A 27,226-nucleotide genomic window follows, 5' to 3' on the forward strand; every position below is an offset into this window, starting at 1 on the left:
AGGATGGTGGACCAAGAAAGTAGAAAGAGGCTGGGTGTCCAATGGCATTGTGGAACCATGGCACCACTCTGGAACTGCCTCTCCCAACATTCATGTCAGGTGAGACAGTAAACCTCTATTCCTTTAAGCCAGTCCTTCCCATCCATTTCCGTGTCTTGGCACACAAAGGAATGAACATATTCATATGCTGCTACATGAAGGTAGATGGACAAAGCTGCTTAGGAGATAATCTTTCACATCTTTGCCCACTCCAAAGATTAAATGACCACACTCAGCTTACTTTTAAACATTTGCAACTCTGAAAGAATTCTGATTCCAGCCACTTTTAGTTGTACTTTCTCTTCCCTAAAGCTGAACATATCCCTGAACACATTGAGTTTGAAGAGAGTCTTGGGAAGCAAGGAGGTCCTTTTTAACTTGAGAAAGACAGAATGGTTAGGTAACTGAAAGTCATAATGAAGGTACAAAGTAAGTTAGCCTCTATAACATGCAAATGTAAATGTGACATTCAAAAAAGATATTCTGTTACAAGAGAGGGATTTCTGATTTAAAGAATCTGAGGGTTCTCAGATTCTCAGATTTCTTGTGATGAGAAGATCAAAGTAAAGTTTCTGTAAATGCCTGGCTGATAGAATGGAGATGAGAGGTCTATAGAGTCAAGGAAAAAAAGAAATATGAACTAAAGGAACTGGAGCTGTTAAATTACCTTAGAATGTCAAGGATATTGGTGTAGAGGAAGGATGGACTGTTCTAGGAGTAGGATTGGGAATCTAGGAGAATACCACTTCTTTTCTCAGTTTTGATATTTCCCCTGTACCTCCCCTCTTGACATTTTCCTGCTCTTCTTCTGGGAACTTTAGGTCAGATTGCAGCACAGCAATACAATATATAGATGAGATTTTTTCCAGACCCCTTTCCTGATGCCAAAGATTTTTTTCCTTGATCAAACTCTACTTGAGTTCACTTGAACTCTTTTTCAACTAGGCTTGACTTTTGGACTCCAGTGACCCTCTCAGCATTGTTCACTTTTATTAAGAGTCTTGATAAGTTGGTGTAACTAAAATCTCCCATCTTCCATATCTGATCACCCTCAATATCTAATTGGGCTCCTCATCTGCCACCATTCCCCCAGGTGATGTCTGAACATCGTGGCCTGCCTTCAGCGAGAACCCTATTGGGTCGGTTTAGCCAGAATCCCATCCCACCCCCTCTTACCCCTAATGTTTCCTCTTAGTAATGACCCCCATCCCAGTTGCCCATGCTATATTGGGAGTTGAGTCCAATCTCTCTCCCCTACTGTGAGACCCATTGCATTATCCCTATAACACTGCAATGGTCCACTTGGAATTAGGTCTGCCTTACTATCTTAAACAAGTATCATGAATAATTTTTCTTTAACAATTTGAAAAATAGTTTTTTGCTAACATTGATTAGGAATTAACATCAATTAAATAATGATGATAGTAATAGATAATACAGGTATTACAGATAATACATTGTTGAACACATACTAGATTTCTGACATCATTTAAAATGTTACACAAATACTAAATCATTTAATTCTCATAAAAACCCAGTGAAGTTTGTGTTAAGGTAGCACTGAGCATTATGATTTGGTGTGTAAAAGACAAATTTTACTGGACAGTTCAAGAGATGATTGCATATGAATGATTGCATTAGAGAGAAAATTTATTAATGACGAATATGTCAAAGAAAAAGGGGGGAGTCTGGGGGCTTTATAGTGGTAGGTAAACAAATTAGTCATCTGCAATATGGGAGTTATGAGGAAGGATGAAGACATCTTGGAATATGTGAGGCCAAGTTTGTGCTTTGAGGACAGTCATTTCCTGGAACACAAAAGGGTACAAGGATTTCTTAACCATCGCTGCTCAAAACACAGGGCTCAGGTGAAAGTTCAACACTGTCAGGTGAGGGAAGAATGAGAGAAGTATGTGAATGTAGCAAATAATTTAATGACAACTTTCAAATTCTATGCCCCTAATTCAAACTCTTTAACATGAATTAACGGCAATGCCTATTCTACACATGTTATCTAAAGTTATCTACTGTTAAATTTAAGAGGAATAGAAAAGTTAGGATCATCCTCACTGCTATATTTTAAGAAAAGCCAATATATGATAGATAATTGGGAAATTATTATTTATTATATAAAATGATTATTTAAAGTTTTAATAAACTTCCCAATGATCTATTTTTGGGAATAGTGACAACAGTGAGAGGCTACCCAAGAACTTAACAATAAGAAAAAGTAAGATTGCTCCCTGGGAAAACTACTTTTATAGCATTTTTCAAAAAACAGAAATAGTGTCTGTCTAGGTCATAGGTTATTTCCAGAACATCAAAAAGTGCTTGGCATAGAATAGGTACTCAAACATTTGCTTAAATTAGTGACTTTGTAGTAAAAAGCCTGGGGACTGTATAGGACTCTAGGACTAAAGGGTTTGGGAATACCTCCAACCCTAATCAAAATAATCTTGAGGAGCAAGTCTGGGAAGTGATTAAACTTTAATAAATAAAACTTAAGCAGTGGTATTATACCTTTTTTAGAGAGATAATGTAAATGAAGGTTTTCAGAACTTGCCATCCCAACATATGCTGACTTGGTATATTGACTATTTTGAGCTAAAGTTACTTGAAAAACAATAGGTGCAAGAAAGGCGCTATGATCTTTCCTTTTCTCCCTGAAAACAAGAGAGAAAACTCCCATGCAAAAGCAGCCCTTTCCTGCACCTGGAGGGAAAGAAAATTCTCATCTCCAGAGAGGGAGCTCAAGGCTGAGAAGAATCTGTACAAACAAATCTTGTTGAAATAACCCTCATCTTCCTTTAGTTTCCCCATATATTTTAGATAGTTTTCCATAATTACTATACAATAAAACCTTGGATTACAAGTAACTTGTTCTGTGAGTGTTCCATAAGAAAAGCAAACATTTCTAATAAATTTTATCTTGAAAATAAGCAATATCTTATAATACAAGTAGTACGTGATGCTGAGCATCACATGACCACAGCTGAGCCAATGGTTCTTGACATTGGCTTTGACCTATAAGTGCTTTGGATTACAATCAAGCTTCTGGAATGAATTATGCTCACAAACCAAGGTTTTACTGTACTTTGTTCAATCAACCTGGTATGTAAGCACCCAGGCTTAACAGCTTTTTGTGTTTTAATTTTCCAATGAAGACTAAGTACCATGTACATATGAAAATATGCATGAAATTTTGTATGCTTTTCTCTGTTAATCTGTCTTCTGTCAGTTTATGTCAAGCCCAGTTGGAGACCCTAAGAGGGTAGAGAAAAAGTTCTTCCTCCCCTACAAAAATAGAAAGGTAAGTTCTTTTTGGAGTACAAGATATGGAACCCCAAAATGAAAAGTTGCACATATCCCTATGAAGCACTGTCCAAGCAGAGAATCTCCTACTGATGAAAATGGCTAGGGAGGTGAAAGATCCAAGCTTTTTAAACTTGTTTCCTTTAACCATTTGAATTGTACAACTCAGGTCCCTATTCTAATTCCAGGCTTACTACGCAAACATTATAATTCTAATTTGGTTTCCTGTGGGTATCAGAGGAACAAATCTTAGATTTAGTGAGTTTTTTATTGTCTATACTAACCATGGCAAAATTGAACTGCAACCACACATTTAGCAATTTCTTTACAGATGCTGTACGTCATTAACTATTCCACCCTGGAAACTGAGAGGCTGAGAAACACATGCAATGATATGGTTAGAATTATATTTTAAATAGATTTATCAAGCTGCAGTGTGGAGCCTGGACTTAAGAAATCCAAGACTGGGATCAGGCAGACAATTTAGAAGGGAATTACTGAGATTGTTCCAGCAGGAGATAATGAGGACCTGAATTAGGAGGCCGTAGAGATGTGGAGCCAAAATAGGAAACATTTCTCTGTACTGTTACTGGTACTGAGCATTATTTTCTAAATCTGCTTACTTGATAGGTGAGCAAAATCATTTCATTGTTAATTGGATTTCAATGTCTTTCATTACTAATGAAGATGAAAATTTATCACTGGATTAATTCTTGTGTTTCACTCCTGTTTAATTTTTAAAATGTAATTTTTCTTTCATAAAATGTTTTATACATAAAATGTACAAGAGATTCAAGCTACCTAGAATTAAACAGTGGTAGTAGGGACATTTAACCACACAAAACCAAATAGCGTCAATTGAAATGCAAAGCAATCCTATTTTACTTTAATGTAATGCATTAATTTTGGTCTGACCTTCAGCTTTGATTTACACAAAGTTGCCTGGGAAACAGAATTTACTGATTCAGCATAGACCAAAAGATTTGCATTGTAAAAAGAGTCCAAAAAATTAATTCCAAGTAATGGAGTAAGTTTATTCAGAATTCAATTAGTTCCGAGGCTTAGGAAAATAATTTTTTTAATGAGGCTAGAAGAGCAATTCACAAGCAAATTCCATAGAAGTATTTTTCTCCCTGATGTTTACTTATTAAAAATAACCATGATAATAGCGACAAATTACTTTTATTTATTTACTTATTTATTTTTACACAGTGCTTGGGTTTTATTTGATATCATGTCTGTGACCCAGGACCAGCTTGGAATCCACAGTGGGGACAGAGTCACATGGCCCCCTGCTTACCAGGACTCCTCTTCCAGTCCACCCTGTGCTGACATAAGCCAAGGGGCCCCCATAAAAAAGGTGTAGGACTCAGTTCCCTAACAGGTTTTTAGAGCCCTTGTAAATGAACTCCCAAAATAGCTGCTTCTCCTGGAAACTTGGACATCGGTGGGTGGTTCAGGGTAGGCTTCTAAGTGCTGGTCTTCTTTTGTTTGGTGTAAGCTTGTTCCAAACCCTCTCCAGGGTCACTTTTCCCATGAAGAAGGTGATAGCAAAATTATACTTCTACCAGTCTCTTTTTCCTGTGAACTGGTATTGAGTTTGGAGGTCTCACTAGATTTCACTCCATTTTTTTGGTAAGAATACCTCACAGGTGCTGTACAACTCAGCACCTCCTCCTGCATCTGGCAGAGGCACACAGTGATGGCTGCTCCACTGTTATAATACATGTGCTTCTGAAAATTTTTACTTAAAAATTCCTTGTAAAAGTCAGCCATTTTTTCTGGTCAAATGTTGCATTTTGACCTGATCTGGCTCTCAGTTCCAGGCCTTTAACTTTCAGTCTTGAGCAAATAAATTCTTCTGTTTCCTTACAAAATGTCAAATTCTGGTTTTCCCAGAACTCTTGGTTCCATTCTTGTGTTTCTTGTCTTAATTCTCTTAGCTTTTGTTCCAACGGTGATTCATTTTTGAAGACGTAATAGTGAATAGGTTGAAGGTTTGCAATGTTTACCCCAGGGGTCCTGTCCAATCATGGAAGGATTTTCTTGAAGGTCAGAATCCTGAGACCCAGTTTGGTGTCCCATCCCTGCACTCCACCTTGGGCTCGGGGAGGGGGTGGGGGTGGGGGTGGGTGGGGGAAGGTGGGGGAGGAGGGGTGGGGGGGAGGGGTGGGGAGCTGACAGCTGGGGCCAGGGAAGGCTCCCAGAGCTGAGGGAGAAGGGCCCTCCTTCCAGGGCCACAAGGCCACCCTGACTTGCCTGATCGGCTGCCTGTGGCCCATGGCAGTGATTTTTATTTGTTAAAAGAAAGTGAAATCATACACAATCCCATTACTGTAGCACGTCTTATTTTAATTTTTGCATTCTTTAGTTTTTATATCTGTGTAGTTACTCTGAGTTTGATGAATTCCATCCCTGTTAAATGCCTTTACTGTAGAGAAGCTACTGGGTGTTCTACAGCAATAATAACTAGACATAACTATTAGTATTTAATAGCTATTAGTACTATTGCAGTGGTGTATGGAACAATTTCTTTTCATGAACTGAAAGTTCTTACAACCAAAACTCAAATTTGAAAGTTGTACAAAAAGCATTTTAAATTCACTTTATAAATTATTTTGACCTCAGTCATTTCCTTTTCTTGGTTGTTCTCAAACAAATACCTGCTAGTATAAGAGTAATACATAAGCACTGTAGCACTGTGAAAAGGATTCTAGATTCAGAACTGGGCTTTTATCTTAGCCCTGTAACTTATAAGTCACTCGATGTTTTTGAAGTTTAGTTTTCTCTTTTGTAAATAAAACCATACATGATTCTTCTAAAGATTATATAGTGCTAACTCATAGATTATGCACTCTATGATTATTAATTCTCATTCTACAAATTGTTTTAAATATAATACTCCTTTATACTGGATTATGAGTTGACTTTATGGGTTTAGTCAAAAAGATCAATGCAGAAAACTCTTGCTTATTTAAGCTCTCCCGAGCACATGTGAGGGTGTCCTTTGATTGATGGCTCTGAACGATATCTGAAATACTTTACTTTTTTTACTCCCTAGCACTGCCTCCAACTCTTAAGAGTGCTTGACTAATGACAAGGTCTGAAAAACCAAACCAAAACAAAACAAAACAACCTAAGCCTTTTAATAAGCAATGAAGAATTTATGAAGTTATGAAACTTCTTTAAAACTATGAGTTAATTGCATCAAAAGTTTTAACCAGAGAAATTAGGCAAGAAAAAGTAATACAAGGCACCCAAATTGAAAAGGAAGAAGTAAAATTATCTCTGTTTGCAGATGATATGATCATATATGTGGAAAACTCTAAAGATTCTACAAAAAAAACCCATTAGAACTAATAAATTCTACAAAGTAGCAGGATACAATGTCAACACATAAAAATAAGATGCATTTCTATACATTAACAATGAACAATCTGAAAAGGAAATTATGCAAGCAATTTCATTTATAATAACACCAAAAAGAATAAAACACTTAGGAATCAACCAAGAACATGAAAGATTTGTACAATGACAACTATAAAACATTGCCAAAAGAAATTAAGGAGACATAAATAAATGGAAACACACCCCATGTTCATGGATTGGAGGACTTATTTTGTTAAGATGTAAATACCACCCAAAGAAATCTACAGATTCAATGCAATCCCTATCAATATCCTAGCAATGTTTTTTGCAGAAATAGAAAAACCCATCCTAAAATTCATATCAAATCTCAAGGGATCCCAAGTAGCCAAAACAATCTTGAAAAAGGAGAACAAAGCTAGAGGACTCACATTTCTTGACTTCAACACTTATTATAAAGCAACAGTAATCCAAGCAGCATGGTACTGGCATAAAGACAGACATAATTATCAATGAAATAGAATTGATAGCCCAGAAATAAACCTTCTTATATATGGTTCACTGATTCTTGACAAGGGTACCAAGACCATTCAACGGAAGGACAATCTTTCCAATAAATGGTGTTGCTAAAACTGGATATCCGTATGCAAAAGAATGAAGTTGGACCCTTACCCAACCATATACAAAATGTAATTGAAAATGGATCAAAGATCTAAATGTAAAACTGAAAACTAAAAACTTTCAGAAGAAAACAGGGCAAAAGCTTCACAGTATTAGATTTGGCAATGATTTCTTGGATATGACACCAAGATCACAAAACATAAAAAAAAAAAAGACAAATTGAACTTTGTAAAATTTTAATTTTTTTTTTTTTTCAACATTTTTAATTTATTTTTGGGACAGAGAGAGACAGAGCATGAACGGGGGAGGGGCAGAGAGAGAGGGAGACACAGAATCGGAAACAGGCTCCAGGCTCCGAGCCGTCAGCCCAGAGCCTGACGCGGGGCTCGAACTCACGGACCGCGAGATCGTGACCTGGCTGAAGTCGGACGCTTAACCGACTGCGCCACCCAGGCGCCCCGAACTTTGTAAAATTTTAAAAAAATAATGCATCAAAAGACAATATTAACAGAGTAAAAAGGGAACACACAGAATGGGTGAAAATATTTAGCAATCATATCTGATAAAGGATTAATACCCAGACGACATTGAGAACTCCTGAAACTCAGTAAATAGCAAACCAAACAATGCAATGCAAAAATGAGTGAAGAATTTGAATAGACATCTCTCCAAGAAAGATTACAAATGGACAATAAGCATATGAAAAGATGCTCAACATAATCAATCATTAGGTAAATGCAAATCAAAACTATAATGAAATCCTATCTCATATCCATTATGATGGCTGTTAAGATTTGAAGAAATTAGAACCCTGGTACATTATTGGTAGAAGTCTAAAATGGGACAACTTCTGTGGAAACAGTATGATGGTTTCTCAAAAAGTTAAAAATAGAATTACTATATGATCCAGCAATTCTACTTCTATGTATATATCCAAAAGAATTGGAAGCAAAATCTCAGAGATATTTGTATACCCATGTATGATGCAGCATTATTCACAATAGCTAAAATGTGGAAGCAACCCATGTGTCCATCAACTGATGAATGGATAAGCAACATGTTGTACACATATACAATGAAATATTATTCAGCCTTAAAAAGTAAGGAGATTTTGACACATGCTACAACATGGATTAACCTTGAGTACATTATACTAAATAAAATAGGCCAGTCACAAAAAGACAGTACTATATGATTTCACTGACATAAAATACTTAGAGTAGTCAAAGCCATTGTACAGAAAGTAGAATGGTGATTTCCAGCGGCTAGGGGAAGGGGCTAATGAAGAGTTTTGTTTTTGTTTGTTTGTTTTTGTTTGTTTGTTTTTGTTTTTAATGAGTATAGAGTTTCAGGTTTACAAAATAAAAAGAGTTATAGAGATAGATAGTGGTGATGGCTGCACAACAAACATTTTGAATGTATCTAATACCATTGAACTGTACATTTAATAATTATCAAGATGGTAAATTTTACATCATATGTATTTTACCACAATAAAAACAAATTGAAAAAAATTGAATAATATTTATCCCTAAAATTTCTCAAGGTCATCTCATTTGTGTCAATCCTTTATAGTTTTCCAGCATCATGCTTTGCCTAAAATACTGGGTATGACCTGAAGAAGCCTTGTAGGCATGTTCTTTGCTACCCATCTCATGGAGGGAAAGAGTAAAGAACATCGAACTCTATTTGCAAAACTAGGTTCTGGCAGCTTGAGATGGATTCTCTTCCCACTACTGCAGGAACCAGTAGAATTCCTAGTCCCTTATAAATATTGAGGAGTATCCAAATATGCCACCACAAAATACACCTCTTTGGCATATGGATTATTTTGAAGTAAAGGCCATTGAAAACTAGCAGATGCAGGAAAAGCCCTAAAAACAGGACACAAGTTTTATTATTGTAAAGGAAATTACATTTATAAAGGAAATTCTTTTTTTTTAAGTTTTTAATTTCAGTTGGTTAACATACCATGCTATATAAAGGAAATGTTTATTTCTAGAGATGTCCTCAATCTCTCCTACCAATAAGAGGAGGACCTTTAACAACTGGCCATTCGAGAAGGCACCAATTTTAATCTGCATAACAAATCTCATCCAACAATCCCTGTGTACCATACTTTTCTTAGTCACTTTCACATAACTGGCCTCCCCTTCTCAAATGCCCCAAACTCCTTTTTCTTGGGTGGTATTTAAACTCAAGTTCCAACCAGTCATTTGGGGTTTACCCATCACTGAGTACTCCCCTGTGTATATGCACTTTGCACATGTTAATAACCTTGTTTTTCTCTTATTAATCTGTTTTTGATCAGTCTAATTTGCAGGACCATAGCTAGAAAAACTAAGATGGGTAGAAGAAAAGATTTTCCCTCACCTACAATATCCTCCTTTTCTTTCTGAGCACAAACCATGGATAAGCCCCTTCTCAATCTGAGTTAAATTCATGCTGATCCTATAACTGTGTCACTTTGTTTTTGATAAAGTTTAAGACAAAAATCATCTTAAGTTAAATGTTTGGTCCTAATATTTCTTTCTGTTTTCTTTGATTTGTCTGAGAAATCCACAAATCAGGGATATATACGTAAGTTTTCCTTTCAGGTAGAGCTTAACTATTTAATAAATCATTCTAAACTAGTATGCGGGCCTCTTCTCATTAATGGCTGTGATAGCTATAATAGCAGCAGGTTCTAATACATTTGACATATCTGCTTCCTTTAAAGTCTCCAACTTAATTCTCATTTTTGGTCTAAAAGGTACCTGAAGTTTTTAGTTCAACTGTCTGTCAGGGGCAGATGATACTATGAGTTTAAGGAGTCTGCCCATTGCCTTTTTGACTATTCCTCTCCAATGGGAAGTAAAAAATCTATTATTAGGTGACAACTGATTCAGGTATGAATCAACAATGGGTACTGAAACTATCCCATTGATAAAGAATAGGATATCTACATGGTCTCAAAGTTTCTAATCACAAATTACTAATTAATTACAGAAAGAAAAGTAATATGTTTATAATGAAGAAACTTGGCAAACGTCACCTTAACTGAGCAGTCAAAGTTAACATCACCAGGGTGTCTGGGTGGCTCAGTCAGTTAAGTGTCTGACCTTGGCTCAGTCATGATCTCACAGTTTTTGGGTTCGAGCCCTGCATTGGGCTCTGTGTTGACAGCTCAGAGCTCAGAGCCTGCTTCATATTCTGTGTCTCCCTCTGTCTCTCTCTTCTCCTCTCTAGTTTGTGCTCTATCTCTCAAAAATAAATAAACAAACATTTAAAAAGTTAACATCATAAATAGTGGGAAAAGTCAACATCATGTGCCTTGTGATGTGAAATACTGGTAAGAACACAGGATCACATTCATAGTATTCCTGCCAAAAATGCATACCCTGGGGGCGCCTGGGTGGCGCAGTCGGTTAAGCGTCCGACTTCAGCCAGGTCACGATCTCGCGGTCCGTGAGTTCGAGCCCCGCGTCAGGCTCTGGGCTGATGGCTCGGAGCCTGGAGCCTGTTTCCGATTCTGTGTGTCCCTCTCTCTCTGCCCCTCCCCCATTCATGCTCTGTCTCTCTCTGTCCCAAAAATAAATAAAAAGCGTTGAAAAAAAAAATTTAAAAAAAAAAAAACAAAAATGCATACCCTGAATCTAATCATTAGATGAACCGAAAGTGAGGATGTATAACTGGTCTATATACTCTTAAAAAAATATCAATATCATGAAAAACTAATGACTTATTAAAAAAACTTTAATATTTATGTACTTTTGAGAGAGAAAGAGAGAGAGAGAGAGAGAGAGAGAGAGAGAGAGAGTAGGAGAGGGGCAGAGAGAGATGGACACATAGAATCTGTAGCTGGCTCCAGGCTCTGAGCTGTCAGCACAAAGCCTGATGCGGGGCTCAGACCCACAACCTGTGAGATCATGACCTGAGCTGAAGTTGGACACTTAACTGACTGAGCCACCCAGGCTCCCTGACTAATGAATTATTTTAGGGTAAAGAAGAGACAAAAGAGACATAAACACTAAATGTAAAGTGTAATCCAGACTGGATTCTGCACCAGATTTTTTTTTTTTTTTTGCTATAAATGAAATAAGAACATAAGAACAACTGGTAAAATTTCAATTTAAATAATATTGTTCAAGGTTAAATGTCCTGATTTTGATCATTTTATTATGGTTATGTGAGTGAATTCCCTTGTTAGAAAATATAAACTGAAGCATTTAGGGGTTAAGGGGAATGATGTCTGCAACTTATTTCATTAGAAAAACTGTAATATATATATATATATATATATATATATATATATATATATATAGTTTTGAAGGCTATATGGCTTGTTTTTGCAACTATCTAGCTCTGTTGTAGCTGGAAAGCATTCATCAATAATATGAAAATGAATGTGTGACTGTTACAATAAAACTTTATTGTAAAAACAGGCAGTGAATGGAGTATGGAATATGGGCTGTAGTTCACTTATCTCTGCATTAGACTGTCATGTCCTTAACACTAAGGATAATGTGTTCTTATGTCTCTGTTTCTGTAGTGCCTAGATCAAGACCTAGCATTCAGCAGATCCGTAACAAATATTTGGTACATGAAGATTGTCCTGTCCTATCTTTGTGGTGGGTCTTTGATCTCACAGGTTGCATAACTTTGGCTTAATTACTTGCCACTTCTTTTCATGGCCTCAAGATATCAACTGTAAGTAGCTCTATGTACTTTGTAAACCTGCTCTGGAAATCAGAAGTAAGCTGCTTCTTCTTCTTCTTCTTCTTCTTCTACTTTTTTTTTTTCCAGTAAACTTTACATCCAATGTGGGGCTTGAACTCATAAACCTGAGATAAGAGTTACATACTCTACCCACTGAGCCAGCCAGCACCCCAGAAGTAAGAGCTTTGATACTATTCCATATGAGGTGCCAAGTTGACAGAAATTCCCATGAGGTCATTGGAAAGAGTATATTCTACATATTTGCTGGCAAACCTGTAGGAGTTTAGTTGTAATCCTACTCTAGAGCAAGTGGTGTTGAGATTTTGTTTGGTTTTGTTTTTTGTTTTGCGATCTATGAGTCCCTGACCAGAACGAACTTGGTAACTTGGTTGAGAAAATAAAACACAGAAATGAAAAAATTATAGAACAATAGCAAATTCTTCCATATTCCTGACATTTCATTCTTCCTTGCTTCAGTCCTCATATATCACTGATCAATTAGAAGTTACCTCCTTTCCTCTTAATTACCATGGTACTCTATAGGTTGAATTATAATAATTTTTGTGCATATATTTTCTCTATTGGTCTTCCCACCAGGAATAGCCTGGCCAGCAAGACAAAAATATTCATCTCTGTATTGGGGTGGCTTTGCCTGAGTGATTTGCTTTTTATTTCCTTCCATAGCCAATCAATACTTCCTTCCCTTTTTTATGGATACATTCTTTCATTAGCTATGTTAATATATTCAATAAGTTACCTCAAATATTGCAGGCTTGACTTGGCAAGAATTCTGTCTTTCAGGTGACTTTGCCTATAAATGAATTACATGTAAGTACATAGTTTTATTCTTTGAAGACAATTTTATTTAACTCATATCCAAATTCTTTAGAGAACACCCCCAGTAGCATTCTGTACTGACAACTGCAGAAAGTAAATTAATGTTTTACTTATAGCTACACTGAGGTTGGTATCATATTCTGGACATCGATAACTATTCTGATTGTGTAAGATGGTGTTTTAGGAAATCTTTTGAGCATTGTTCTCCTTGTAATTACTTCACTTGAGCTTAGGTACCCTGCTGTTGTATTATTTCCATGTGCCTTCATTTGCATATTTCCATTGTGATAAACATCTGCATTGATCCTTATTTCCTTCCCTCCAGTCTCAGGAGATGAAGTGTTCCTCCCACTGCTCAACTCACAGCAATCTGGCTTCTGCTTATCCCCCACCTTCTTCACCCCATGACTGAGATTATCTGTACTGAAATAAATAATGCATTAAAAATGCCAAATTCAGACAATCCACTTCAATCTTTATCTTACTAAATCTCTCTTCTACTTCTGATTGTTGGACAAACAGGTCTCAAAGCTCCATCCTCTATGCTTTTAGCTTTCCTGACATTATTTATTCTGATTCTAATCACATATGCCTAAACAATTTTATTATTTTCATTCACAGGATCCTCCTCTTTTGCCTACAGGTCTTTAATCTTAGTTGTGTCTGAGGGTTCTTCCTATCTTCAGGCACTGTTTGTCTCTTTTTGTCTTATGTTGGGTGACCATTAATCTCTCTTCCCTTTTTTTTTTAAAGTTTATTTTGAGGGAGAAAAAGCATGAGTGGGGAAGGGGCAGAGAGAGAGGTAAGAGAGAGAATCTCAAGCAGGCTCTGTGCTACCAGTGCAGAGGCCAACGTGTGGCTTGAACTCATAAACTGTGAGATCATGACCTGAGCCAAAGTCAGCCACTCAACTGACTGAGCCACCCAGGCACCTCTCATATGCTGACTTCCAAATCTCTATCCCAATCTCGATACCTCCTTTCATACTTAGATAACTAACTAGTTACAAATTTCTATGTATTGGCAATGTTTTGGTATTTCACAACATGGAAATAAAGCATCACTTTTGTTGGCCAAACTTGAAATTTCTTAACAAGCTGTATTGATATTAGGTATAAATTTTTCATGTCATCACAGAAATCTCTCCCATATAATCTTCTTTTCAATGTTTTCTATTTCATTAGATATATAAATTAAAAAGGGGAGAAAATTAAATACTTTCATAAATGTATGAGAAATTAAATAAATACATAACTACGGCTGGATATATGTTATCTCAAGTCTCTCATTTCAGTGTTCTTTTACTTAACACTGGGTCTCCAGATGTAACTATACTAGTTTTATATCAATGTCTTATCAGTTAAAATATTTTGTCCCTAACGGAAATCTTCCCTCCAACTGGCTTAAACAACAAAAAGATTATCTCACATATCTGTTATTCCTGAAGTAGGGTCAGCTCCAAGGTTAGTCTCTTCAGTAGCATGAAGACATAGGTTTACTCTATTTTCTAATATGCTTATGTCCCGTACATTATTATCAAGTACATTTATTCTGTGATTTTAAGGATGATTTAGTTTTAGGAATTTCAACAACATAATTCTATATATCCACAAATTAGTTCTGCCCATTAGGACTAGACATAGTAACATTCAAAAAAAGAAGAGACACCATTTTGTCCTGTGGCTCTCTTGTAGAAATACAATTTCCTCAGAATCACTAGTAGACTATATTTTACAATTCTTTGGCCACTGGATTAATTTGTTATTGCTGTCGTAACAAATGGCCACAAACTTAGTAGCTTATAGCAACATTCATTTGTCATCTTATAGTTCTATAGGATAGAAATCTGGGTGGGCTCTACTGGGTTCTGTGTTTAGAAACTCACAAGGCTAATGTCCAGTTTGTAGAGGATGCTGGGCTTCTTTCTGGAAGAGTTGAGGAAAAACTCACTTCCAAGCTCATTCAGATTGTTCACAAAATCTAGTTCCCTGTGGTAATAAGACCAACATCCTCATTTCCTTGCTGGCTATTAGCTAAGGGGTGGATCTGAGTAATTTGGGGCTGTCTGCATTCCTCGTCAAGTGGTTCTCTTCTATCCTATTGTTTTGAATCTCTTTCTTTTTAAAAAATTTTTAAATGTTTATTCATTTTTGAGAGAGAGAGAGAGAGAGAGAGAGAGAGAGCAGGGAAGGGGCAGAGAGAGAGGGAGACACAGAATCTAAAAGCAGGCTCCAGGCTCTGAGCTGTCAGCACAGAGCCCGATGTGGGGCTTGAACTTGAGATCATGACCTGAACCAAAGTCGAACGCTCAACCAACTGAGCCACCCAGGTGCCCCATCTCTGACTTTTTTTGCTATCATCTGAAGAAACCCCTCTGCTTTTTAGAGCTGGTGTGATTAGATTTTAAGCTTGCCTAGATAATTTCTCTTTCTTAAGACTGTGCCAAAGAAGAGAACACAAGCATGAAAGTGACATCTCACCATGTTCATAGGCTTCAGGGATTAGGGTGAGAAATCTTTAAGGACTCATTTTAGAATTATGCCTACAATAGCCATAGTTGGGTCACAAACCCTTTCTGAATTAATCATTGTCAAAGGGAATGAATTACCATTGTTTACTCAGATAGTTTTCTGCGGTGGAATGGACATGTTGGGGAATAAACAATAATGTCCACTATGTACTCACATTATAATGTTTCTCTTGAGAAGTGCTAAAAGGGCTCATATATTCTCTCTAGTCTCCCTCTCTCTCTCGCCCTCTCTCTCCCTATATATATACATACATACACACATTTCTTACGAAGAACAGTATATCCTGTTATTACTCTATTTTCCTCCTTATTTATCACAGTGGGTAGTACACATTGGTTACAATATCAGTTAAACATTATTTTAAGGGAAGAGAAAAAAGACTTTTTGAAGTGAAGCCTAGCATTTAAGAACAAAAAGAACAGAATCTATCTTTCCTATCCTATCATGGTAACCGATCTTAGACAGCTGATTAACTTGTTGGGCTGATGGTTGGCAACAGTGTTATGGTTTCAAATTTGGAATTTCTTTCATGTCTTTATGTAAAACATGTAGTAGAATTTGGCAGATACTGCTGATATTTGTTCAGCGGTTATAGGGTAAGTCATCTTTGATGTCTGGGAACAACTTTCTATAAGAAATCATTGTCCACTTAGCATTACCATTGATGAGCTATTCATGGAATCATTAACTTTCAAGGATCTCCAGTATTGCTTCAAGAGGTCCTCTCTAGTAATTATCCAACTTCTTGTTCTCTTACTCCCTCAGGCCATTCACCACACTGCTTTGCCTGGTTTGTTGAAATATAAGGGCAATTTGGCTATATTTACTCTGTTAATATTTAGAGTAGCCCAGTGTAGCTAACAATGTAGATGTCATTTTCCCTACTCCTCTTTTCATATGTGATCCTCTAGAAGCTGTTTCTTTTGTCCATGATGATGACTTTCCTCTAAACAGGATAACTTTTTCATTAGGCAAAAGTAGAGACATTTCCCTATTAGTCTCTTAAATAAGGATTTACCACAGTTGATTGTACCATCTGGTGGAAGTATACACTAGGTAATTAGGCAAGACTTCTCCAAGAACCTGAGCCAGGGTTGGGAGATTGTCCAGGTGAGGTGTACATTCTGTTTGTTTGGCTGATGTGCTGTCCTGTATGTCAAGATACAGTTCAAGAACTGATAAACTTTGTGACATATAAATAATTCCAGAAAATGAAGTGATAGTGAAAACATTAGATAGATCTGGGACTTTTGCTCTAAATATGGTACTTTTAGCAAATAAAAGGTCAAGTGGCTACTAAATTGAATAGACCTTAGTCATTTTCTATTGTTACTGGATGAATTTATTCATTTTTAAGCATGAGGAGACAAGGTTCCTAACTGGATATAATGAGCTTAAGGCAAGCAGTGAAGTAAGAAACATTCACTAGCATCTGATTTTAAGCATTCAAAGTCAGTGGAATTATCAGTCCACTTTACTGTATTATAGTGTTTTATTATGTATTAGTAATACTATAAAAATATACATTTGATAGACATGAATGTTAAACATCCATAGGTTTTTGGTGTATTTCACTATAGAGATGGCTGTTCTCTCTGGGTTAAATTATTCATCCAATGCTAGAATTGTGCTTGCTATGTTCATAAATAAGGCCATAAAACATGGTATATTGGAAATATTATATTGTCAAGAACTTTTCTCTTTATTGTTATACAGGTTTCCTATTAAATTATTTACATGTAACTATTTATAAAAAGAAATTATTTTATTTGTGAATTAATACGAGGATGAATGACTTTATTAGCATAAATTGGTAAAATTGTGCCATCTAGTGCCCTTTTTGAAAAAACTTGTTTTTAAAAAAATTTTGTTTCCAGAATCTTAAATATTACAGATTAAAAAATGAGTCTAGAAATCATTTTCCAACTCCTACATATTACAAATAAAAATATGAGTGCAAAAATGAAAATAAAGTTAGGACACGTTACTGGAAGAGTGTACTCCAGGCACAGGAAAGAATTCTAGCAAATACCTAGGAATTGGTGTGGTCATTCCAAGGATTTCCTAAGATATGTTTACCACACCTATTATAACATTCTCTGTGAAGTATGTGCATTAGTGGAGAGTAGGAATAAGAAGAATGACTAAAAGACCACTAGATAATGAGATTCTTGGTAGTTGGTGGCGAATGGGATGACCTTCAAGAACGGGGCCCGAAGATTCTTCTCTCCTTTACTTTTCCTATCTGATTATGTTGCCACCTCAGGCTGTATCCCAAGAACTGGGGTAAGCAGAGTTGTGTGTGGGTTTGTGTGCTTGTGTTTTGATAAGAGGGGAAAAGAGGTGTCCGAGGTATATTAGAATAAACGGGGAAATGTGAGGGAGAAGGCAGAAAAATGAAAGATTATACTTTAATGTCCTAGTAGCTGAAATTAATTTGACAGAAAGTTTTGGAGTCACATTTATCCAGGTTTGGGTTTGTGTGAGTTTGGAATTACTGGATTACTTTTGGAGACTTAATTTTCATATGCTAAAAAAAAAAAAGTAGAGGAGGAAGCAAAGAAAGATAAATTCAGATATCTTATCAAATAGTTGTATAAAATGTGACATAATGAATATCAGTTCCTTTTAACCACAAATATGTTAGGAAAAATGTCTTCAACTATCTACTGTATATGTGGAACATATGCATATCACTTGTGTTAGTTATTCAGCCAGTTCAATTAGGCTAAAGATTTCTTTTATCTAGTAACCTTCCTTTAACTACTGATCATGCACCATCTTGTGACTTCTATTATTTTCTTGACATTTTTGTATCTTGAATTGCCACTTATTAACGTTTTTAGGACTTGCACCAACTACTGTATCTGTATCTATATCCATATCTATATCATCTATCTATGTATCTACAAAAATGTGTTGTATACCTCTCAATATCTTGTTTATAACAAGGAATTAATAAATACTTGTTACCTTATTTACTGGGCTTTAGTAGAATTTTCCTTCACCCAGGTAAAGACATGTTACCAACAAATCCTTTATATTTCAACCATGAGAAGAAAGTATATTTCATCAAACACATTTGAAATTTCATAAATACTTGTGTATTTTAAGATCATAACCTTATTTTTTATTTTTAATCATGGTAAAAAAACACATAAAAGTTACCATCTTAACTATTTTTTAGTGTTAAGTAGTTTAAGTAATGAACTATTGTTCAGTATTAAGTGTATTCATGTTGTTGTGCAAGGTATCTCCAGAGCTTTTTCATCTTTCCAAATGGATCTCTGTATCCATTAAACAACTCCCCATTTCCTCCTTTACCAGTTCCTGGCAGCCACCATTCTTCTTTCTGTTTCTATGAATTTGACTACTTCAGATACCTCATATAAGTGGTATCATATAGTATTTGTCTTTTTGTGACTGTCTTATTTCACTCAGCATAATGTTCTCAAGTTTCATCCATGTCATAAGCATGTGACAGGGTTTCCTTCCTTTTTAAGGCTGATAATATTCAAGGTAATTATTTTTAGAGTATGAGATTTTAGTCAGAAGACTTAATTAATGAGAACTGCAAATCAATTTAATATGTTCTACATAACAGAAGAATATAGATACATATATTTAGTAAAACACTGTACAATGCTGAAACAGAATTCTAATAATGGAGAATCTTCTAAAACTATAATAAGCTCCTTTGGGACTATTATGCAAGACAGTAGGCTTTTTAAAATGCCATGTAAATATATTCTTAAATTTTTTATCAACAATTTATAAGCAGAGCCAGATGAGATTTGTACCTCACTACCATGTAGTTTCCATTTTTAATGTACTGAATTTAAATGATGAGAAGTGTCAAATTTACTGATCTCTAATCTTTAAAAAGCACACATCACAGTTTAAAAGACTTTTCATTTTGTCTTCATTTTACTTTCTTGAAGAAAAAGTTAAATACCTTACCATGTTACTCACACTTTTTTAAACAAAAGTATTGCATTTGTTATTTGTGTGCCTTATTTTCTCACCATTAAAAGCATATGATCAGTAAATTGTTAACTGGAACTATCCATTATAGGAGGACCCAACCCAGAGTAACCCATGATAAGGACAGGGAAAGCAATCTAAGGATCAGGTTGCAGCATCTGTCTGGATCTCAAACCCAATTTCCAGAGTAACAACAGAAGAATGAGCAAGCAGTTGCCACTCTTTTCAGGCAGGTGATTTATTATGCAGACTGATTTTGGACAAAGTTAGTAATAGAAACATGTTATCTGTCCCTTCCTGAGAAACTCCTCAGTATGCAAACTTCACTTAACCCATTTTTACATAACTTAATTTCCTTCATGACCCAACATTTTTGTGGTAAAACCTCTCCAACTGCCTCTCCACATCTTTCCCCATGATGGACCTCACAAGACCACATATGGCTCTGCCTCCAATTACTGTTTACCTCTTTTGGCATTGGATTTTTCTCATCAAGGTATCATTTGAATCAAGTGGGAAGATACATATTTCCCAAATGAGCCCAAATGGTATATGCATGTGTGTTGCAACCTTTACTGGAAATATGACCTGATTTACCTTTCACCATGTTCTTGCTTTACCTCATTCATGGCATTAAAACAATATAAACATTTCACAGTTCTGCCTGTTCCCCCCACCCCCTGTTTTGTCTCTTTCAACCAAAGTTTCACATGTTAAATTTTATTAAATAATCCTGAAGCATTTCTCTTATTTTATAAACAATGAATAAATGTGATAATTATTTATTCCTTCCTTATTCTTCCCCTCCTTGGCCCACATTTTTTCCCCAACTTAGGTAATCTATTAATGCCCAAATATGCATCCTTTCATATTTACTCCATGCTTAATCATATACATAAATATACAAGCACATATACGTTTAACATGTACAGTGGTTTTGGGGGGCGGGGTAATTCTTGATTTTAGAAAAATGATGTCTCACATTTGTCTGAATCTTGTTCTTCTTAACAATACCTGATGGAAATCATGCCAACTAACTGCAATGACTTTAATTCAATCTTCAAAATGTCTGCATAGTATTCTATGGTGACATGATTCAGTCATTCCCTTCATTAATAGGTATTTCATTTTTTATTGTTGTTTACTTTTTACACAGTACAAAGTTTGTTTAAATATATGGATAAAAGTATGTATGTATATCATTTTATGATATAGTATTTAAGTTTTATGGGATATCTATGGCATATTCACAGATAGCTTTACAAAAAAGCAATAGTTCACATTTATCCATTATGAAATTATATTTTCTTGCATCTTCCCAGAAAATGTTTCATTGGTCTTTTAAATCTTTGCCATTATGATGACTAAAAAAGTGGTATTTTACGTCATTCTGATATGCATTTCCTTTTAAATTTTGATATTGTCATATAAGGACTATCTTTTCTCTAAGTTTTTGTCTCTAGGGGTTAAGCTCTCCCTTGCCCATACATATAATTTTCTAGATTTTTACACATGAATTTTAATGTCCCATGTTTTACATTTACATCTTAAAAAATCTGGAAATTATTTTTATTTTTTTCTTCTAAGATTGTATTTAAATTCAAGTTAGTTAACATATAGCGTGTAGTGTAGTATTGGTTTCAGCAGTAGTATTTAGTGATTCGTCACTTACATATAACACCCAGTGCTCATCACAATTAGTGTCCTCCTTAATGGCCCCAAATATGGAATGCTTCATGGATTTGTATGCCATCCTAGCACAGGGGCCATTCAAATCTTCTCTATATTGTTCCAACTGGAAACTGTTTTTTAAATGTGAAATATAGGGGTAAATTCTACTGTCGTTTAAATTGGGTAGTCATTTGTGTCAGCCAAATTTATTAAGGAGTTCATTTGTTTCTCACTTAAAATATATTTGTCTTATATTAAATGGATACATATATTGGAAAAAATTTCTGGAATTTTTCTTTAGTTCTTTTGATCTATTTGTCTATTTTTAGGCCAATAGCCTAATTGATATTTTTATGATATTGTCTTCCCATTTAACTTTGGTATCTTTCCATTGTTTACATCTTCTGTATTTAGGTTCTATGAGTTTCCTATTGCATAATTCTATGTATATAATTTTTTCATTATTGCAAATGATTTTTTTTACAATTTCCTTTTTAGTTACTTATTAGTATAGATTAAAAAATTACTGGTTTTTATATATTTAACTTGAACCCGGTTACTTTGCTTATTTCTCTTATTAATTCTAGGGTAATTTTAATACATTTTCCTGTGTCATTTTATTATCTGATCACAACAAAGGCAAAAATATATTTTCCAATTTAATACATTATTTACTTTGTTTTATTGTATTCATTATTAATGATTTTGATAGAAACATCTGTTTTTTAATTTCAATTGGAATAGTTCTAGTGTTTTGCTATTTAATATTTTCTGTTTCTAATTTTTTAAGTATTCTTTATTATATTAAAAAGATATCCTTCAATTTCCAATACATGAAGAATTTTTATTAGAATTGTCCTTTTTTTTTTTTTTTTTTAAATTTTTTTTTCAACGTTTTGTATTTATTTTTGGGACAGAGAGAGACAGAGCATGAACGGGGGAGGGGAAGAGAGAGAGGGAGACACAGAATCGTAAACAGGCTCCAGGCTCTGAGCCATCAGCCCAGAGCCTGACGCGGGGCTCGAACACACGGACCGCGAGATCGTGACCTGGCTGAAGTCGGACGCTTAACCGACTGCGCCATCCAGGCGCCCCGGGTATAAATTTAAAAAAAAAAGAAAAAATGTGCTATCTAAATGTTGTAATTAAAAAGTGATGTTCTCTAGAGTTTACCATTCATAGTAAGAAATGAAGGAAGGGCATTTCCAGGCAGGGATAAAGTCCTGAATAGAAGCACAGAGATGAAAAGGGCAAGGTTTGTTGAATATGTAACTTGTATGAATGGGGGATACTGGAAGATAGAGAAATTGAAAGTAGACTGGCTTGTCTGAAACACCCAATGCCAAGCTTACATCATAGCAATAGGAGAGTTTTGAGCATGAGAGTGACATTCTCAAAATTGTATTTAGGAAGATTAATCTAACTATATGTGTGGGATCAATTGCAACAGAGAGATTAGAAAAGGATTCCAGTTGAAATGTTAGAATACAACAAATAAGTAAGAGAGCCTATCAACAAAATAACAGTGAGAATTCAGTGAGGGGTGGATTTCAGAAAGATCACAGAGATGAAAACAGTACAACTGGCACTTGTTTGGATGTGGGAGCACAAAGAGAAGTAGTCTAAGAAGTAGTTTAAGGCTTATATATGGGAAGATACTGCTCTTCTGAACAGAAAAGAGATTAGGAGGATGATCTGGCATTCCAGAGGAAAAAATGAGTTAAGATTTGAGAATATTTGAAGTGATGGTGGATCACTTATATTTAAATGTTGAGCAGGCACCTGAAACGCATGAATCTCAAAGAGGATACACGGTTTGAGAATGGATCATCACCAAGGGAAAAAGAAAAGGATGGGAGAGAAAGAAAGATGAGAGAAAAACAAAAATTAGAGGAGACAGTAGGTGCTCTTACAATAAAGTATATTGAGAACCTGGAAGGTAGGGTACCATGGACATCAAAGGAGGGGAAAGTTCCCCAAGAGGGTGATTGTGGAAAAAACTGAGGCGTTTCTTTTTACATTGACTCCTTTCTCCTGAGAAATACAACCTGGTACCCAGAAACAGGCTACATTTCCCTGTCTCTTTTATATCTACATGTGCCTGTTGACATAGTTTGGGCCAGTGAAATGTAAGCACATATTTTCTGTGTTTCTTCTAGGAGGCCTCCTTGAAAGGGAGGGATGTATACTTTTATTTTTTCTTCCTGCTGCATATAATGGTTGGAACTCCAGCAAATGATTTTTAGACCATGAGCTCATGTCAGACTGGGAGGCACACATCAAGATATGGAACAGCATAATAGAGCATCCTGGTTCCCTGCCATGAAGAAGTCACTATATCACTCCTGAAAAACTACCTCTGGACTTTCCTTTTTCATATTAATAAATAAACATACAGCCAATCTCAAATAAGAATTGAGAAAAAAATTATTGCGTGTGATAGTAGAGCACAGTTGGGGACATTTCCCTCATAATGGCTATGAAAACAGGTCTAGAGTCAAACTGACTGGCTTTAAATCTAGCTCTGTTATCCATTAACTATGTGATATTGGGTGAAAAATGTAATGGTTGTCACCATATTAACAGATATTAATAGAACCTACCTCAAGAGTTATATGAGAAATTATTTAGATTGTTTATATAAGGTTCTTCACACAGTGCAAGCACATAGTAGGTGCTCAATAAATGTAAGTGAAAAAAATCAGGTGATCACTGATAACGTGCTGTAATTTTTAAACATATTTCATGAAATGTTGTAATTTCAGAATCATATTAAGTCTGCAGTTTAGGGGCACCTGGGTGGCTCAGCTGGTTGAGTGGCTGACTTTGGCTCAGGTCATGATCTCGATGTTCATGAATTCAGCCCCAATTGGACTCACTGCTGTCAGCCTGTCAAGGCAGAGCCCACTTTTGGATCCTCTGTCCCCCTCTTTCTCTGGCCCTCCCCTGCTTGTGCTCTCTCCCCCCGTGCCTCCCCCCAAAGTCTGTAGTTTAGAGAAACACATTTATATTAAACAAAATAATGAACATAAAATATACTTTGTAAGCTTCAGCTTATTATATAAATAAAAATTTTTACCATTTTAACCTGAACGCATACCATTTTACAGCGTGACCTCTCATAACACTGACAAATACATTCAGTTGTATAATACATGCTAAGTGATTTATTATCATTTGAATTTTATTTTTACAAAAAGCAAAACAATGAAAAACTAAGTCATAATGGGTTTAAGAAATCAGTTTCAACTCAGCTTGATAATATTTATAAGGTATTTAAGACTATTTAAGGCAGAATTCCCACACCTCATGCAATACTCCAGATGTCACCTGTTATCTACTTAATTCTCAAAATGTTATAAGGAAAAATTGGTGACTATGAAGTTCTTCATTGCAGTTAACATATTTGATAAAGAATCAACTTTATTTAATAAAGCTTCATCTTAAAGTTTATTCTAGTGGTAGCCAATGTGGAGGAATGAAAAGTCTCCAGATTTTGTAGTCAAGTAAATCTTAGTTCAAATATAGGTTCCATTTCTCATGAACACCATAGAAATAGTTGTATAGGGTAGTAAATTAGCATTAAAAGTATTTTTGCAGGAATTGAGAAATGCTGAGCCAAATTCTTTATTTTGAACTTATATGCAATTATAATTCTGCGTTAATATATTTCTTTTTTTCTGTAGCGTATTCATTCTAAACTGTTCAGGAAATATTTACCACAATGAGAGATAATGAAAAATATTTACTGTTCTCAATTAAAGATGATTTTTCTTTTAAAAAGTTTAAAAAAATATTTACTTATTCTTGAGAGAGAGAGAGAGAGAGAGAGAGAGAGAGAGCGAGCTCATGAGCAGGGGATGGATGGGCAGAGACAGAGGGAGAGAATCCCAAGGAGGCTCTGCCTGTCAGCACAGAGTCTGATGCGGTGTTTGAACTCACAAACTGTGAGATCTTGACCTGAGCCAAAATCAAGAGTTGGACGTTTAACCTACTTAGCCACCCAGGCTCTAAAAAGATCTTCCAGTTCTGAAATATGGTGTATCATTTTTGTTGTTGAACCATAAGAGGGAAATAATGGCTGGGAAAGGTTAAGAGAACAGCCACAGTGATCAAGGAAATACAGGAAGGATTTTCACACTAAAAAGTTTTTAAAGAAAGACTATGTTAAGAATGTAGATTCTGAGAGACTCCAAGTATTACAAAATTATAAAGAGTGTAGAGGTTGTACCTGCATTTAGATACAGAGGTGTGTTATTTTATAGGATCTGGCCACAAGACCCAGTAACATTAGAGTCGTGCCATTGATCAGCTATCCTTCTATGAGGTCCTTGAGGAACTAACGTATAGTGAGGAGGCAGGAAAGATAGAAAAACACTGTATTCTTAGCTGGTACAAAGGTCTTAAGGTCACAAACTCTCCTTTAGAGATCTGTGAATGAGCTAGGATAGACTCTATGAAGAACTCCTTTTGTCTAAATTAGGTTAGACTCAACTGGCCAAAAATCAAATTAGACAGAAAGCAGATAAACCCTGCTTTATCACTTCCATTCCCAATCTCAAACCCAAATCAGTCCAAGGAAAGAGTAAGCTAGGCGATGGTAGACATGAACAGCCAGAAAGAGGTTGCCAGTCTGCACCATGTCTATGCAAAGACGGCCTAAAATTGAATTTGCTTTCTGGGTTTAGATTCTTGTTTGGGTCAAGGGAAAATGATGTCCTTAAGGAATGTCCACCAATAGAAGGCTAATGTAAAAGCACTACTGGATTATCCTCCAAAGCATATAGGTTTTTCTCTTTTTACCTCTGTGACTTTTTTCTAAAATCTAATAGTAAGTGTATTCTAGATCTCAGTGGGTATCTGTGGAACCTTGGGAAAATAAGGTTTAAATAACTTTTAAAAAACTATGAGGGGGTCTGTAAGCATGCAAGGAGAAAAATGAAGTCAGTGAGAAAGGATCACTGATGAGTATCTAGCTTCTTAGTAGAGAGAGGTGGTTTCCAAAGACCTGCAATATTTTCTTTTTCTGATTTTATACATCTCATCACCTCATATTATGGCTAATACACATCCCTACTCCATTCCATACAGAATCCCAGAGGCTGAACTTTCCTGCATCTTTGTATCCCCAGAGTCCAGCAGAGTACTGAACCTATAGTACATGCCAATATGTGTTTTTTTTTAAGTAAATAAATAATTATTCAGCTAGCTGAGTAGGGAAAAAAAAAAGAGGTATTACAGATACATCCTTGGGAAGCATCTATCCTTTTATGGAGAACATTCTGATCTCTCTGGAACAACTGTCATACTAAATGACCCACTGAATTGAACATCAGATCGTGCTCTACAGAATCAAAATACTGTAAAAATTTGTAGTAGGTACAAATTAAAGTTCTGTGTCTCATTTGGGGGCAAGGCGTAGTCAAGGCAGGACTTATTTCAACCTTTAAGGGTGATTAGAATCTGGAAAGGATTCTTGCTGGGAAAAACGAAAAACAAAAAGCAAAAAAACAAACCAAAAAACCCCCAAACCCAGCCTGAGACACCTTATAAGGTGGATTCTGACGTAGATTTCTTAAGACATCTGCAGAAGCCAGGTTCTTTCTGCCTAAGCTTAAGCGACTCATTGGTTCAGAGAGGGTGGACTGTTTTCTCAAGCCTTTGCTTTACAAATAAGAGTAAGGAGTCAATGTTGCCCTTGCCTGGCATGTGACAACAAAAGCAGCTTTCAGTTACCTGAACTTTGCATTGCTTCAGTTGGTGAGCTTTTCGTTTTCTCCCTGGGTTCCAACCGTTTCTTTTCACCACCACTTCCTGAGTATCTCTTCATTGTTTGGATTACCTGTGTGGTAAAGTCAGAGGTGTTTTCCCTCTGCGGGTGTGAATGTATTTGGAATGGGAGTGGGGGCTGAGCGTGCAGAACCCAGGCTCTGCTTCGAGAGAATGGTTTTTTCTTTCATAGTTTTTGGTAGTCTTTTCCCAGACGCCCTAACTGGTTTATAGCAGAAAGGGATCATGGTCAAGTGAGCTCTAACCTAGTCTAACGTGTTTTCCAGAGTTTCCCGACAAGCCCAGGACCAGAAACACTTGGCGCCTCAAAAGGAGATCCAAGGTTCGCCCAGCCCTCCGGCTGAGTACGCGGTGAGCTCCGACGGGAAGGATTGTGG

The 27,226-nt window shown here is 35.9% G+C and overlaps 1 long non-coding RNA gene and 1 other non-coding gene across 2 annotated transcripts; both read right to left on the reverse strand.

Moving 5' to 3' along the window:
- Positions 1–1,671: 1,671 nt before the first annotated feature.
- On the reverse strand, positions 1,672–27,206 carry LOC131507303 (uncharacterized). The gene is made up of 3 exons (XR_009259434.1): positions 27,095–27,206; positions 26,796–26,901; positions 1,672–1,847 (listed from the first exon to the last, which is right to left on the reverse strand). It is a non-coding gene; the product is annotated as an uncharacterized LOC131507303 (long non-coding RNA).
- On the reverse strand, positions 21,107–21,211 carry LOC131508209 (U6 spliceosomal RNA). Its single transcript, XR_009259917.1, has one exon. It is a non-coding gene; the product is annotated as a U6 spliceosomal RNA (small nuclear RNA).
- Positions 27,207–27,226: the final 20 nt, after the last annotated feature.

Source organism: Neofelis nebulosa, chromosome 3 (genome assembly GCF_028018385.1).
Source record: "Neofelis nebulosa isolate mNeoNeb1 chromosome 3, mNeoNeb1.pri, whole genome shotgun sequence".
Taxonomy (NCBI): domain Eukaryota; kingdom Metazoa; phylum Chordata; class Mammalia; order Carnivora; family Felidae; genus Neofelis; species Neofelis nebulosa.